This window comes from Crocuta crocuta, unplaced genomic scaffold, assembly GCF_008692635.1.
Source record: "Crocuta crocuta isolate KB4526 unplaced genomic scaffold, BGI_CrCroc_1.0 scaffold270, whole genome shotgun sequence".
Lineage (NCBI taxonomy): Eukaryota > Metazoa > Chordata > Mammalia > Carnivora > Hyaenidae > Crocuta > Crocuta crocuta.
Genome location: NW_027527569.1, coordinates 1,470,280 through 1,476,679, shown reverse-complemented (window position 1 = coordinate 1,476,679; position 6,400 = coordinate 1,470,280). Strand labels below are relative to the sequence as shown.

Here is a 6,400-nt window from a genome sequence, read left to right as displayed (position 1 = left end):
CAGTGTCTAGTAAAAATTTATTTATTTCTTCCAATATGGTGGATTCACACCTTGATTCAATATTCTAACTGTATGTGAAGAGAGTTGGATTTGACTAGAGTTGTGGTTGAGGCTAGGTAATGATAGGAGGGAAAAAATTTATGCAAAGAATGATCAAAATGATTTACACATGCATCAAATCAAGGAACTGATGAGAATTATGACTGGGAGCACTGTAAGTAACTGTTGCCCAGTAAGGATGTTGAGGGAGTGGTATACTTGGAAGGCATGTGCTTTAAGGAAAGAGCAGGCCTTCTTCTTTTTTTAAAGTAAGCTCCACACTGGACAGGACACCCAATGTGGGGCTTGAACTCATGACCCTAACATCAAAACCTGAGCTGAGATCAAGAGTTGGACACGTAACCAACTGAACCACCCAGGCACCCCAGGAAACAGCAAGTCTTTAAGGGTAAGGAGGGTAGCGCAGTTTGTGTGTGACAATGTGAAATAAAAAAGACACTTAGCCCAGCTGAAAACTGAGAAGTATAAGGGATGGAATGATCAACTCAATTTTCACATGAGTGGATTTAAGGGAATGATGTCACAGGAGAGAGAGCCAGATTCCTGTTAGAGGAAAAAAGTGAAAGGCAATGTCGACAGAAGTGGCTGAGTATAAAGGAGCTTTTACTGATGAGTGAGCTAAGTCCTCAAATGAATTATGAAAGAGTTTCAGGGAATTAGTCCTAAAAGAAGATAGACAGAGCCAGATAGAGTTTAGCATCTGCTGAAGGTAAAAGATGTCCGGCATTTCTTGGGACTGGAGACAAGAATGAAGAGTGTAGAGGTTCACCATGAATGAGAAGGCTGAAGTAGGTGGGTCGGGCCCAGCAAGTCTGTCTTGTTCTGAACATGCAGCTCCTTCTTCATTTCTGGCATGAAGGCCTTGAATCAAGCAGAGGATAAATGTAAAATAAATACGTGAATTGGAATATTTGTCACGTTGATAGGTAAAAATGTTTTTCAGTTCTATATGTATATACTTATAAATAAAAACCAAATATATATAGTTTTCTGTTTTGCTTTTGTAACTTCCACTTTATATCATGCATATGTCATTAATTATTCTTCTCGCTATGATTTTTAAGTGACTGTATATGGATGTAAAGCGATTTATTTAACCATCTCTTTATTGTTGGAGAGTGAAGTTGTTTCCATAAATATAGAATATATAAATTTTACCCAAGCAATATGTCACCGAAAATACATTTAGAAATGGAGTTATGAACACTGGGGAAGGTGCCAGTATTTACTGTCAAATTTAAATAAGTATGTTAGATTTAAGGCTCTTTAGAGGCAAAAAATTGAAATGAGATCTATAGAAGTCAAACTCAGAGTGGTTAGAGGTTAGTCAGTTCCCTGACTTTTTTTTATGGAACCAAATTTACCTTTAGATCCAAGGGTGTTCATTCTGGAGAAAATGAATTTCAAATTTTGCAAAGATAAGTCAGGGTCATAGTCAGAGGAGACACTGTGAATCAGCAGCATTTGGAGTTCAGAGATCCTGACCGCCTAAGTTTTGTGTGAGTCTGTGGAATGAACAGGAATTATATATGAAGGTTGTTGTTGCCTTATATTCCCCTATCCTGTCTGAGGGTCACAGGGTTTTACTGTGAGCCAGGTTATTGGGCCCAGAAAGGAATACATCACTGATAGATTTTGCAAAGTGTTAACTTTTAAGGATACTAAGATACAATTTAATGCTTCAGAAAAAAAATCAGTAGTGTGAGTGTTATTAATCTTTTTATGAAAGTCTGTCTTCAAGCCTCAATTCACTGATCTTTATCTAGGCTGTTTATGGTCGGGAATATTTATCTGTGCATTAATATCATTGGATTTGTGAACCTCAATTTTCTAAATTGGATCTGGGTTAGACTTGAACACTCCATCCATCAAGTGGGGGTTTAATTGCTGAAAGTGCAGGAAATATCTCTTCACATGTTACTAATAAGCCATTGGTTATCAACTAGGGATGATTTTGTCCCCCTCCCCACCAAGGATCATTTGACAATTTCTGGAAACATTCTTAATTGTCACAACTGGGAGAGGATGCTACTGACATCTAACAAGTAGGGGACAGGGAAGCCGATAAACATCCTGCAATACACAGGATGGTCCCTACAACAAGGAATTCTCCAATGTAAAGTGCTTCAGCACGTTCTGATGTCATTTTCCCTCCTAACATGTTTTAGATAATCTTAAGTATTTTCAATAGGTATTGAAATATTACTGTCTTCCTCAAGGACTTTTTGAACATTATTAAATATATTTTGGGCTTATATGTAATAGTTTCCTTACTCTCTGTCATAATCAATATGTGAAAGGTAGGAGGTCAGTTTGCCTCTCCTAAACATCCTATTTATTTCCCTGCTTACATAATTTGTTCCACAGATTGAGAGAAGAAAGGCGTGCTTCCCCTATAATTTCTAAAATATAGACTTTTCTTTTCTTTCTTAAAACAGCAACCATGTATACCAGCAGAGGTTTCTGTGTGACTCAAAGAACAGCAGTCAAATTCACAGTTGGAAGCAAATGCTTTACTCGGAGAAGTCTTTCCTAATAAATTTTGCTACATCCTTGACAGGGCAGAAAACAGTTAAAGTAGCAGAAACAGCTTGCTCCTGGCTGGTGGGGGAGGAGGAGAGCAGAAGTTAATACTACTTCTTAATCCCAACTCTTACCTCTTCTTGTTTTCTTTCTGTCTCCCACTTCTGGCTTGCAATGCCCAGTTTAGCTGGAAATCAATGAGAAGTCTTGGTCAGAAACTATCAGCATAAAATTCAGCCTCTTTATGGACAAAGCTTTTCATTATCTGGTCTCCACTTGCCTCCCTTACCTCTCATCTATGCTGAGCTTCAAGCACAATCCCTAAAACAGTGATTTATTAATTTGAGTGCGTATTATATTAAAAGTGGATAGTGAGGATTACGTACCCAATTCCAACATGGGTGGGGAGGGATTGAGGATTCCATATACAACCAAGCAATTCTCAGACATCAGCTGGGTGTTCTACCATTCAACTCAGTCTTTACAGTATTTTCCCAGAGATAGCATCAAATTCCAGAGGTTAAAAGTTCATCCTACAAGCCTGCTTTTCAATTCAAAAGCCAAACCCAACCCCAGGTTGTTACCTATACTTATCACAGAGTGGCTATAAATTGGAGGTTCCCATGACCTCCTCCTTGGGTTTCATTAATTTGCTGGAGAAGCTCACAGAACTTAGAAGACCAGTTTATTCACTAGATTAGCTGTTTATCACAAAGGATATTAAAAGACATGAATCAACAGCCAGATGATGAGATACATAGGACAGGTCCTGAGCAAAGGACTTTCTGTCCTTATGGAGTTTGAAGCCCAGACTGGGCTTCCACAAGGAAGCATTCTGTTTCCCCAGCCTAGAAGCTCTCTAAGCCTCATCCTTTACGTTTTTATGGAGGCTCTGTCATATAGGCATTACTGATTACCTCATTGGCCCTTGATGGTTGGCTCAACCTCTAGCTGCTCGCCCCTCCCCAGAAGTCAGGGGGTGGGACTGCAAGTTCCAACTCTGTTTCTTGTCAGTTCTCTTGGCAGCCAGCCTCCATCCTAAGGTGCTTTCTAAAGTCACTTCAATAACATAAATCCACGCCCTGTTTCTGAGTTGCCCTGTTTAATGTTCTATAAAACTTGCTCTTGCCCAAAATATCTCTGGAAGGATCTCCTCTGCTTACGAGGCGCTGAACTCCTCCAATTCTTGGACATCAAAATGCATCACCAAATTGTTTTAGTTTGTTACTTGAAAGATTAACTAAATTTAAGACCTACTTTATATATTGTGCAGACAATATAACGTAGGAGAACAAAAGACTTACTTATCCCTGTTGAAAATGGGGGGGCGGATATGTCCCTCCTCTCCTTTTTCTTAGAACATTACCTTAGAAAACATGTAATTATAAGTACTTTCTCATCTTTTTGAGGTGCATGTAAAATTTCTGCAGACTAGAAAGGCATTTATTTTGTTAGCTTTATGACCCAAAAATGCCTTTCTCAAGAATGTGGAGCCATCTCTGAAATGTAAACATCAAAAAAGGACACCCCTATCTTCCAGTTTCTCTGGGAGGGTAGGGGTCTAACATTGGTGTATGCATGCTCCAAGACACAAAATTACCTTATGTCATGGAGGTAAAGAGTCTGTTTTTCATCTTAGGTCCACTCTAATTAATAGGTAAAGTAAAGATTAACTATGTGTGACAAATGGAGTTACCAAGTCTTTTTACCGGAGGACTAGTTATCATTTATCATGAAAACTGTGTTTAGGTTTTCAGCTGTGTAAAAGGGTGAGATTTCTTTCTCTCCCTGCAGTCTGTGATGTGAATCACATCTGGATTTACTTCTCATTCAATAATAAAGCTGCTTATCATTCTCCACTACCTTCCTGAAGAGGATTTCTGGGTTGGGAGATATTGTTTTTCATTATATTTCCCCCACAATATTTCTGTTTAATTTGCATGTGCTCTACAGTGAACCATTTATTTAAATGTGAAGTAGAAATTTCCTTAGAATATTTTTGCTCTATATCAAGAGCAGCACCCTGCCCCCACCTTTTTTAACTAAAGATATCAAGAGAAAGGAAGTATAGTGGGCCAGGAAGGGACAAATAGTGGAAGAGATATGGATATCGAATATTTGTTGAATGCATCTTGTTGAGTACGAAGGATGTATAATATATTGTGTGGAAGTGTGGGAACAATGGTAAAAGTCCTGGTTCCCATCTGAAAGGATTGCTTAGCCTAATTGAAGGCATGGATATGTTCTCTGCTACTACAGAGATGCTAAGGAAGGTGGTGGAGACACTCATTTAGGATGGACTGAAGAAGAGAGTGTTTATCATCAAGGCTCTAGATTGAATTGTCCCAAATTTTAAGCAAAAGAACATGCTTTGTTGACTGACAATTCTAAAACCAAGAGAAGAGATAGTTTTCTCCAATAAGAGTGGGGTACCTGGTGGCTCAGTCGGTTAAGCGTCCAGCTTCAGCTCAGGTCATGATCTCACAGCTCATGAGTTCAAAGCCCAGCAATAGGCTCTGTGCTGACAGCTCAGAGCCTGGACTCTGCTTCGGATTCTGTGTCTCTCTGTCTCTGCCTCTCCTCTGCTCGTGCTCTGTCTCCCTATCTCTCAAAAATAAACAAACATTAAAGAAAAAAAAAAAGAAACGAAGAGTAGTTTTCTTGCACAACAAGATTATATTATGTTAAAACCAATTGTAAATGGTTAATTTCCATAACATGAGATTAAGCTATTGAGGGTCAAACTACATTCCTACTAAAAATCCTCTATGCTAACTCAAAATGGCTCATAGATCTAAATGAAAGCATAAAACTATAAAATGTTAAGGAAAATATAGCAAAAAATCTCTGTGGCCTGAGGTCAGGCCAAAAGTTCTTGGACATGATAATAGCAAAGCTAGCTATACCTTTAAAAAATAACAATAATAGGGGCGCCTGGGTGGCTTAGTCGGTTAAGCATCCGACTTTCGACTTTCGCTTAGGTCATGATCTCGCGGTTCGTGGATTCGAGTCCCGCGTCGGGCTCAGCTCAGAGCCTGGAGCCTATTTCAGAGTCTGTGTCTCCCTCTCTCTCTGACCCTCCCCTGCTCATGCTGTCTCTCTCTCTCCTAGAAATAAATAAAACATTAAAAAAACTAACAATAATAAATTGGACTTTTGGTTTTTGTCTGTGAAAGACAGAATGAAAATGCAAGCTACAGGTTGGGAGAAAATGTTTGCAAGTCACGTTACAGAAAAGACTTGTGTTAAGAACATATAATGAACTTTCAAAGGCAACAGAACAAAACCAAACAACCCAATTAGAAAATGGACCACATTTTTGCCTTAGTGTTGACTTTGCCTGATGCTAATAGAACCATACCAGCTTTTATTTTTAAAATAGTATCTGCATGGTGTATATTTTTTAATTTGTTTATTTTTTAGCCCTTTCCCCCTCATATTTAAAATGTTTAATGTAAGCAACATATAGTTGGATTTTAAACAATATATTCCTTATGATATTTCATTTCATTCCTACTTAATGACTTCATCTTTAAATTTTAAAGATATAATAAATTATGTTATAATTTAATTTTTCTTGTCCCGTGTTGCTTTTTCTTCTCTTACTGATATTCTCTCAGATTAGTTAGGATTTTGAAAATCATTACTATATTTCTTCCTCTCACATTATAATTTGTTAGTTCTATCTCTTATTTCTTAAACAACTTTTTTTAATGTTTATTTATTTTTAAGAGAGAGAGAGAGACAGAGTGTGAGCAAAGGAGAGACAAGAATCCAAAGCAGTTTCCAGGCTCCCAGCTGTCAGCACAGAGCTTGA

General features: G+C 38.1%; 1 long non-coding RNA gene across 1 annotated transcript in view; it reads right to left on the bottom strand.

The window, feature by feature from the left end:
• Nucleotides 1-646: 646 nt before the first annotated feature.
• The window catches only part of LOC144236738 (uncharacterized), a 28,373-nt gene continuing 22,619 nt past the window's right edge, over nt 647-6,400 (bottom strand). Inside the window, exons 3-6 of the long non-coding RNA XR_013336636.1 lie at nt 5,017-5,184; nt 2,718-2,770; nt 1,425-1,565; nt 647-921 (exon numbers count right to left, since the gene is read on the bottom strand). This is a non-coding gene — a long non-coding RNA (uncharacterized LOC144236738). The remainder of the gene's footprint in view (nt 922-1,424; nt 1,566-2,717; nt 2,771-5,016; nt 5,185-6,400) is intronic.